This window comes from Mizuhopecten yessoensis, unplaced genomic scaffold (genome assembly GCF_002113885.1).
Source record: "Mizuhopecten yessoensis strain PY_sf001 unplaced genomic scaffold, ASM211388v2 scaffold716287, whole genome shotgun sequence".
NCBI lineage: Eukaryota > Metazoa > Mollusca > Bivalvia > Pectinida > Pectinidae > Mizuhopecten > Mizuhopecten yessoensis.
In genome coordinates, this window is record NW_018480041.1 from 134,268 (window position 1) to 144,494 (window position 10,227).

The 10,227-nt window shown below is 34.1% G+C and overlaps 1 protein-coding gene across 1 annotated transcript in view; it reads right to left on the reverse strand.

The window, feature by feature from the left end:
* LOC110442656 (synaptobrevin homolog YKT6-like) overlaps window positions 1–7,059 on the reverse strand; it is a 105,748-nt gene extending 98,689 nt beyond the window's left edge. Inside the window, exon 1 of the mRNA XM_021486362.1 lies at window positions 7,037–7,059. The gene's annotated coding sequence lies outside the window, so the exon portion shown is untranslated. The remainder of the gene's footprint in view (window positions 1–7,036) is intronic.
* Between the last annotated feature and the right edge of the window lie 3,168 nt (window positions 7,060–10,227).

The window sequence follows — 10,227 nt, forward strand, 5'->3', positions numbered from 1 at the left end:
TTTTTTTTATCCCGCATTTTTGTTTACGGTTTTCAACAACACGTGTCCTTCGTTACCAGACGAGTAATTTCATCTGTGACATCGCTATAGTTCCAAGTAATGCAAATCAAATCAGGCCTACTTAACATAGAAATTACTCAGCTGTTTATTGATATTAATTGTTTTAAAAAATATAAACGATAGTTTATAAAATTTAATCAAAACAGTGAGCAGTCACCAACTACTTTCGCAATAATGATTTACGTTCCAGTGAAAAATAATGCTGATATTTACTCTTTTTGACACAAAAATAACACAAGTAAAATTATATTATTTGCAATTGAAATAGGTTGGGTCGTTATAAAAAGTATTCAGCTTTCTATTGCTGCTAATTTAAAAAAGATCGGTCAAATACTTTTGGAGTGAGGTGGTTCACATACATGTGGTGGTTTTTTTTATCCCGCTTTTTTGTCTATCGACGCCCACCACAATACTCTGAACCACGCGTTACATCGCGTTTAAAAATTGAAAAATATACCCCAAAAACGAGACATCAATTAATATGATACCACAGATTTTATCAATTATAAGTAATACAATCAGCGTATAACAATTGGATAAACAAAAGACGTAAGAACACTTATCGCGATTGGTTTGTTTTCACGCCAACTAATCTAACGAAGCGGTATCGACGCCATCTTGGTTTGTCAAAATTGAGATAGGTGGCGCTCGCTATCTACTCCTGAATCAGGGGGAGGTAAGTCTAGATTGACGTGTCATAAAATTGGAAAGGCAAAGAGGGAGTTGCTAATCCCCTTCACTATACGTCCCTGGTGCACGTTTGTTTGCAGGTTACAATAAAACATTTACTGTACTTATTTTAAAATAGACGAGCCGGGGTATTGTATGGGTTGTTATGTGGGATGTTTCTCGCTACTTCCTATCAGTACTCCTAAACTCGTGTGAAACAAATTCTGATGTTTTATATAAAAAAAATATATAGTCTGTGTATTCGAAAGATATAAATTCCCTGGGTTTTTTTTTTTTTTTTTTTTTTAAATATATATATAAAAAGCTCTTACCTGAAGCTGTTACCCGGTCACTGTAGTTGTTGAGAGCGTCTGTTAGAGTACAGTGCGTTTTGTACAGCGCCACCTGTTGTCATGTCTAAACATGATATATCCCGGCTCTTACGTTAATATAAAACTACGTTTCTGACCATAGTTACCCCACGGTCAGTTATATTATATATCATGTTGCACCAAAAAGATATATTAATCATTTTATTTGTGTATATGTTTTGTATCGTTTTTCACGTATTATTCATTTTCTACCACTGGATCTATGCACACTACATTGTAATAACTCTGATTTGCCACCCTGATAGATTTGTACACAAATGCTTGATTTTTGACAATGGGTAATGATTATAGGTCACACAGGGTGGCAATCGGAACTTTCTATGCCAAAGCATACGGATATAAAATGTACCGTTTCTATTTTTTCTTATTACATTTCACTTTGCTTGCCTATTTATGCATAGTTTTAAAAAACAACATAGCAAAATTTGTAAACTTATTGAATGATTATCGCACATGGATGTTGAGTCAAATCCTGGTCCCGTGGATGGCGAGCTTTCTATTTTTCATTTAAATATTAGGAGTGCAAGGAATAAAATTGAATACATAGAAAACATTGCAGGTGAATATGATATAATTTGTCTCACCGAAACGCATCTTGATGTTGAGGTCCCCATAGGTGAGTTATTGATAGAAGGCTTACACTCTCCTTTTAGACTCGATAGAAATTTTGCGGGCGGGGGTATTTTAGTATATGTAAATGAGGCTTTAAAAGTAAGTAGGCTGGTTGACCTCGAAGGCCCCGACACCGAAGTATTATGGTTTCAGGTATTTCTTCCTGACAAATGTCTAATAATCAGGACAGCATACCGTTCTGCTTATCACAATAATCAATTTTGGGATAATCTTCGGGCTTCAATAAACGATGCTGTAGAATTATCGAGAAATATTATTTTGATAGGAGACCTCAATGTTGACATGCTAACCATGTCCCAGAATCATGCTTTTGCTGACATTATTGATACTTTTAATTTTACAAATGTTATAAATGAACCTACACGAATAGGTCCCACCAATGTTAGTGCCAGAATCTTTGTATTACACCGACTCCTACGTCATAGCTACCGAAAACTCCTTTACTGACCACGAAGATTGTGTCGCATATATTTCTGTCCCGTTATTTATTAAACCCGTCTACAAACGAAAAATTTGGTTACATAAAAGAGGTGACTATGTATTATTTAATCACCTTATCAAAGAATATGACTGGAATACTCTTTTTGCTACATGTAACTCTGTTGATTCGGCTAGCGAACGCTTTACTGAAAGAAAAAGAAGTTACTATAAGACCTAACGATAAGCCATGGATGAATTCAGACCTGAGAGAAAAAAATGAGACTACGCGATAGATTACGAAAAACAGACAAACATTCTAAGCATCCACGGGATATATCTAAATTCAAAAAACAGCGAAACAAAGTTAATAAAATGAAAAAGCATGCTAGAAAATCCTTCTATGAAAATGTTGGAAATCTTATTGATTTTTATTACTCATCTGATCCTAGAATTTATTGGCGACTGATCAAGAGATTGATGGGAAATTCAGGGACATCGCAGTCTATTCCTACTTTAGTTGATTCAACATCGGGACGTTTATTAGTTGACGATAAGGACAAATCAAATTTATTGAATAATTATTTTTGCAGTATCACTAACATAGATGATAACAATACTGATATTCCTATTTTAGAACCGAAAACGGACAGTTCATTTGAATCTCCTATAATTAACTACAATGAAATATGTGATGTCTTGTTGAATTTAAAACTGGCAAAGCGTCGGGCATGGATGAAATCAGCCACCATATGTTGAAGTACACTGCAAAAACTGTATGTAAACCACTTGAACTTCTTTTTAACTTATCGTTATCTACATGTATTTATCCTGATATTTGGAAATTTGCTAAAGTCATACCGCTTTTTAAGAAGGGTGATAGGCATTCTCCTTCTATATATAGACCGATTTCTCTTTTGTCTACGGTTGGTAAAACATTTGAAAGGGTTGTCTTTAAGTAATTGCATAATTATTTTTTGAAAATTCTCTATTTTATCAGTACAAATCAGGATTTATGCCTGGCCACTCAGCTGTGTATCAATTAATCGAATTATATCATAATATTTATCTTGATCTAGCAGAATAGAAGCATACTTGTTTAGTTTTCTGTGACATCTCAAAAGCTTTTGACAGAGTCTGGCATAATGGTTTATTAGTCAAGTTAAAATCATATGGTATCTCAGGAAATTTCCTTTCTTGGATCGAAAACTACTTAAGCAACAGACAACAGAAAGTGTTTATAAATAATTCTTCTTCTGATGCTGGTTTGATATGTGCTGGAGTTCCTCAGGGTTCAATTCTTGGACCATTGTTTTTCTTAATTTATATAAATGATATCGCCGAAGTACTAGAATCTACAACACGTCTTTTTGCTGATGATGCGTCTTTAAAAAGCTCTTCATCTTCTTGTCTAGATATACAAACAGTTTTGAATAGGGACCTGGAAGCTTTGAATAGGTGGGCTATCACTTGGCTTGTTACTTTCAATCCAAATAAGACGGAAGTTATTTTCATATCAATTTCAAATGATATAGATGAAGATCTTGAACTGATTTTTGATGGAAATATTTTGAATTTTAACAGTATGCATAGACACATTGGAGTTACATTCAATTCAGATGCAAAATGGTCAGATCATGTTAGTGAAATCAATAAATCGGTAATGAATTTTTTTTTTTTTTGCGAAAACTCAAATATATGTTGAAGCGGGATGCTCTCTTAAGAATTTACAAAACTTATATATTAACAGTTTTAGAATATGCATGTGAGGTTTGGGATGGTTGAACTCTGGTCGATTCTGAAAAGTTAGAGAGGGCTCAACGTGAAGTAGCTAGAATAATTACAGGTTTACCGTCATATGCCAGAAATGAATCATTATATACAGAAACTGGTCTTGAATTACTTTCGGATAGAAGAAGAAGAAGAAGACGAAAACTTCAGTTAATCTACAAAATAGATAGGCATCAAACCCCAAACTACCAAACAAATCTACTTCCCACTAAAGTAGGAGAAACCCGACATGCTCTTAGAAATAATGATAACTACAAAATTCCCAATTTCAGACTCTCTACTACTAGTTTATCTTTCTTGCCTTCTAATCATTAAAAATGTGGAATACTCTAGACTATAATATTAGATCCATGTCTTTCTCATCTTTCAAATTAGCTCTGGTCTCTAACATACCATATACAGTACCCCCTCATTACCTACGTGGTGACAGAAAACTAAACATTCTTCATACCAGACTAAGACACGAATGCAGTCCTCTCAAACATGATCTTTACCGTGCAAACTTGGTCCAAGACTCAAATTGTTTAAATTGTGGCTACCATTGAGAAAATGCCTATCACTTCTTCTTTGAATGTCAACCTTATACAAATGCTCGTACTGTACTTTTTGATCATATAAATCATTTAAATGTACATTTAACGTTGAGATTATTACTGTTTGGAAATGAAAATCTGGCTTTGGATACAAATTGTGATATATTCAAACAAGTGCAAACTTTTATTAGATCATGTTTTGATTATGAACTTGACTTTAAAATATGTTTTTGTTTTTGTTTGTTTGTATGTGTATGTGTTACTTTAAAAATCGCTTCATACTACTATGAATTGTAATTGACAGTCTATATCATCATCTGTTCTTTTGAATTATTGTTGTAAGGATATGGCTTCATAAGTTGTAATAACTTGTGCCAAATCCTATTTTCCCATTCTGGTTAATAAAATATGTTTAAAGTCAAAGTCACAAGATTTTGTATCCTCGTGTTACCGGTTTCCGCGCACTTAAGAAGCATCCGCGATTTCGTACCTATATCGGCAGAAAACTGTTGAAATTACGGAAGACTGTCATAAACATGTATACAATCTACTAAAGGAAAAAAAAACTAGCAACATAAAACTGTCTTTAAAAAAAAACCACAAACAATTTTTAACAAATTTCTCCCGTCGGAAGTAGCCGTCATATGTTTCCGTGTGTCTATTTTGATTAAGTGTTCAAAGAAAGATAACTCGAATACATTAAAAGAAATTCTCTACAGTGACCAGCAAGAACAAATGCATCGTAAAATTAATTATCATTTTTTTTTAATTTCTCATTTTTAAAATTTTTTTTCAAGATGTCAAATTGAACGAATTCATGTAATTTTATGAATTTATTTATTATATTTATTTACAGTAGTTATAACATAAGCTTAGAATCAGTTATTTTTTTCTGCAGTCTTATATCGGTTTTGGTTGATGGTAAGTTATTTCTAATTTTGTTCTGTTTGAAATTGGTGAAAATTAGAAGTTCATCGCATTTCAAGGTTAACGTTTCATTGAAAACACTGTTTATCGATATAAGAATGTCTCCTTGGCTCTTCGGAAGTGGAAAAAATCGGCGAGGATATGTGGCCTCATTTTCATACGACATTTTCGTACGAAACATATCACCGTTTTTCAGGTATTGGTTCATTTTGAGCAAGATAAAAAATGCATTAAGCAAAACTGCATATTTATGCGTGTTTTTTAATCAGTGTTTAATTCTTATGTTTTCCGGTCGAACTTGCGGTATTTTTGTGTCAGTTTACAGACGATGGCCAAACGTCTAAAATATCCTTGTGTTGTGTCCAGCAGGTCACGTAGTTACGATAAATAGCTTGATAAAATGACTGCGCGGAATTATATAACGCGCGGAAACTGATGATTAGACGCCTCGTGTTACCTGTTTCCGCGTACTTAAGAAGCAGCCGCGATTTCGTACTCATATCGGCAGAAAAATGTTGAAATTACGGATGACTGTCATAAACATGTTCACAATCTACTAATAGAAACAAACAAAAAAATGTAACATATAACAGTATTTTAAATAACCCAGAACAAACATTTTTTTAACAAATTTCTCCCGTCGGCCGTCATATGTTTCCGTGTGTCTATTTTGATTAAGTGTTCAAAGAAAGATAACTCGAATACACTAAAAGGAAATTCCCCATAGTGGCCTGCCGGAACCAGAGCAAAAGCTTAGTTTGGTATAAAAAATATCTTTTTATCAAATTTATTATCAGATTTTTAAGAATTTAACATTTTTCATTGATTTTTCAATGGGTTTGTTTTCAATATGTTAACGAACGAATACATGTAGTTTAACCACTAAATTTGTTTACTTTACTTATTTAGTTATGATAGAATCTGTTATTGTATTTTTTTGTGCAGTCTTATATCAGTTTTGTTTGATGGCGAGTTATTTCTTATTTCATTCTTTTTAAAATTGGTGAAAATTGGAATTGCATTGCAGTACAAGGTTCACGTTTCAATGCAAACAGTGTTTATTGATAGAAGAATGTCTCCTTGGCTCTTCGTAAGTGGAAAAAATCGTCGAGGAGATGTGGCCTCATTTGCATACGACATTTTCGTCCGTTTGTCAGACAGGCTTCAAAAAAGTCCGGTTCATGAATGAAATATATCACTGTTTTTTCAGGTATATGCTCATTTTGAGCAAGATAAAAAGTGCATTAAGCAAAACTGCATATTTATGCGTGTTTTTTTAATCATTGATTATTTCTTATGTTTTCCGGTAATTTTTGTGTCAGTTTACAGACGATGGCCAAACGTCTAAATATCCTTGTGTTGTGTCCAGCAGGTCACGTAGTTACGAGATATAGCTTGATAAAATGGCTGCATGGAATATATAATGCGCGGAAACTGATGATAAGACGATAATTTTAATTCATAAAACTATATTTAGTACTGAAAACTTGTATGTCACAAAATAATTTCTAATTAAGGGTTAAAACACCATGACAGTGAAAAATACGTATTATATGCTAAAAATAGCAAAAGGTGAAAGTTGACAAGATGTACACCCTTAGTTACCTACGTTACCTTTATTGTTGACTCACGTGCACCTAGCCCGTAAGCTCGCAACTTCTCAAGCAGCAGATTATGAGGAATGCAGTCAAAGGCTTTGGACAAGTCCATCCGAATCGCTCCAACAAAATGATGACTGTCCAAGGTCCGCCTCCAGTCCTCAAGTGCACACAGCAGGACAGTCTGACACCCGTAACCACTCCTAAAAACTGTTATAAAGGGATTAAAAATTGGTTTAAATAATCACTGAGCTAATCATGAATAATTCTTTCCGAAATTTTAGACAGTGATGGTAAAATGCTTACTGGTCTAGAAATGTCCTTATCCATTGGATTGCTTTTCTTAAAAAAAGGTAAGATCTGGGCCTTCTTCAAAACATCTGGGAATTCAGACTCAGTAGCACAGTGATTAAAAAGGGAAGTAATAAACGGAGTTTGCTGATATACCGTCAAAACTGTTGCTTTTTCACATCTAGCAACGAGAAAAGCCTTTTCAAATCTTCCTCTTTATCGTGTTTTAAAAATAAAAGGATCTTTTTTTCTTTGTCTGGGCAAGTAGAGGTATTAAGGAATATTTACAATACTGGGGTGTTCTGTAAAAGTTGAAACAGCCTCAAGACCTTTTCCAATATCATTTGAACATTTGAGAAAAACTGGTTAACACATCACAAACTGCATTATGCTTTGACAAAATGCAGTCATTTTCCTCTAAAAAAATCTGGTCACTAATACATTTATTTGATAAAAATGGTTAAAATGGCAAAAGTCTGTTGAAGCTGGGCCACCACTACAACGTTCATTATAATATAGCCTTACATACTGTCTACGATGTTTTCTACAAGATTTCTTTGCTATCTGTAAACTAACCAGATGGATATTGTATATGATCTGTTACGCAACATAGCTTTCCTTAAAGCAGCCATCCGAAGATTTATTCTTGCTTTTTTCCTGACATGGCAATGTACATCATTCACTTCTTTCATAAGTTTCTCATGTGTCCAATAAATATCATCTGTATCCTCTGATAAATCAGAGTTAAAAGCATCTTGTTCAAAGTTTTTAAAACTACGAAATTTACTTTTACCCTTAGACAGGCTAGGTGCTGTACCTTTCCAATAAAAATGTGTCAGTCGCTTAGACTACAGTTAAAACCCACAGGTTTAAAACAGAGAGAAGGGCAGTTTGTAAGGATAACATCTACACAAGTGGCTTCTGTAAATTTGTGCGGACAAGCAGGCGTTGTAATCAGCATAATTATCACGTCATAAAGCATGCAACGTCAGATTTTCCAGCCATTGGCCAAACTTGCGGTATCATCGACCAAATCTGCGCGACATCCATGGTGTGCTTCCGGTTTTGGAATTGTCTTCGGAACCGCTATATTTGTCCTTTTTTTCATCCATCGTGTTCTTATACATTATATATACTGATAAAAAAACTGTATGACCTGTTAATAACTTTTTCATAAACCAGTTATTTAATTTGGACGGCAGAAAAATATGTTTAGATAACATCTTAGGTATTTAAGTATTCTGTACTTGTTGTCGAATCCTTTTATTGTGTTTATTATTTGTTTCACTGCAGTAGATTGACAATAACATCGTTATATAGACGATGTTTGGTCAAATCGGAGGGGAAACTGTAAATTGAAGGTCGCCTCCAAAAAAGGTAGGAAAGACTACATTGCTTTTAAATTGTGATACAAAAATATACACTAGATCGTTCTACTTTGAACTTTGTTCATTTTGAATATAAAGAATTGAAGTCTACTTTCTTATCTTTCGGACATTGTTATGTATTCTTTAAACATTGTTCTTTTTATAAATGAAAATATTATTAAACATCAGCTTGTTAGTCAGGAAACTCACTGAAGAACACACGGGTCATACGAGTAATAAACTTGCGGTATGGTAATATATTTTGCGGCGCTGTCCAGCAGGACGATTGAGAGGTGATGTATTATCCGGTTTGAATTCTTCTATCATTTCTTGATACTTTCTTACAAACTTGCATAAGTATCTTCCTTGAATTCTACTTTATAGATTTGCATAATCTAGAGCATTTGCAATGTAAACACGTGTATTTGTTTACACTTTGGTTCAGTTTCGTGTATTTTGTAATCATTTCGTCCGTTTCTTCGTCTATTGTCACACAAATGTAACTGTCACACGACATTTATACTTATTTAAACATTTGTTTTTAAACGCTGGTAGATATAGTTATCAACAACATGTATGTACGTGTGGTGTTGATTTTCTGTATTGTATCTTCCGGTTGTCATAGCTTGACATAGGGACCAGTTGGTCTTGAAACGTTGCAACACGTTTAATACGTACATTTTTTTGTGAAGAAAGTAATACTTTGATATTACATATTACCAAACTGATGAATATTACCAAACAAAACTAGTAGTATAAAGTATACTACTATGAGGTCCTACTTTGAACGGGTAGAGGGTTATAGTATACAGAGTATATAAAGAGTGGTATGCAGATCTAGAGTACACAGGCATCACATAATACAGAGTACATAGTGATATGCAGAGTACACAGAGATATCATATAATACAGAGTATATAGAAAGTCATATACATAGTATTCATAGAGTAGCTAGTAAACAGAGTGATAAAGAGAGTGTTAAACCAGAGACCTAAAGTAAAGGGACCGCCGACTCCCAGTGGCGGGAAAATATGTTACCGATTTCAGTGCCCTCACCGGGTGTCATACAATATCAAGGCCGATAACTCGTACCGTCTATTCGCCATTGGTAAACACTAGAATGCTGTCGATAGAAATGTTGTTAAGCATCGATTTCACACAACATGAATTAAACGATCTGTTTGAGGTATGTGTGTTATTCTAATATTATATTCCCACACCTGAAATAGAAAAAAAAGCAATACGTAAAACATTATTCGTGGTCAATAACATAATGTTTCAGTTTTTAGTCTGTGGTTTCACTTTCACTTCACCGGTCAGGTGCCGTTCTGGTGATAACCTCTTGTGAGAACATTCGCCTATTTTGTATGTCAATACTTGTCCACAATATATTTGTAATCAATGTGCCTTGTATGTATACTATGCTATGCAGTGAGCTGCACCCACATGTACAAGCTGACAAGTACACATGTCGTGATGATGATGGTTCCCTTGTTCACTCTCTGGTTCCGGCCCGGGTCCTGGACAGCAATATAAATATCCTAAACCT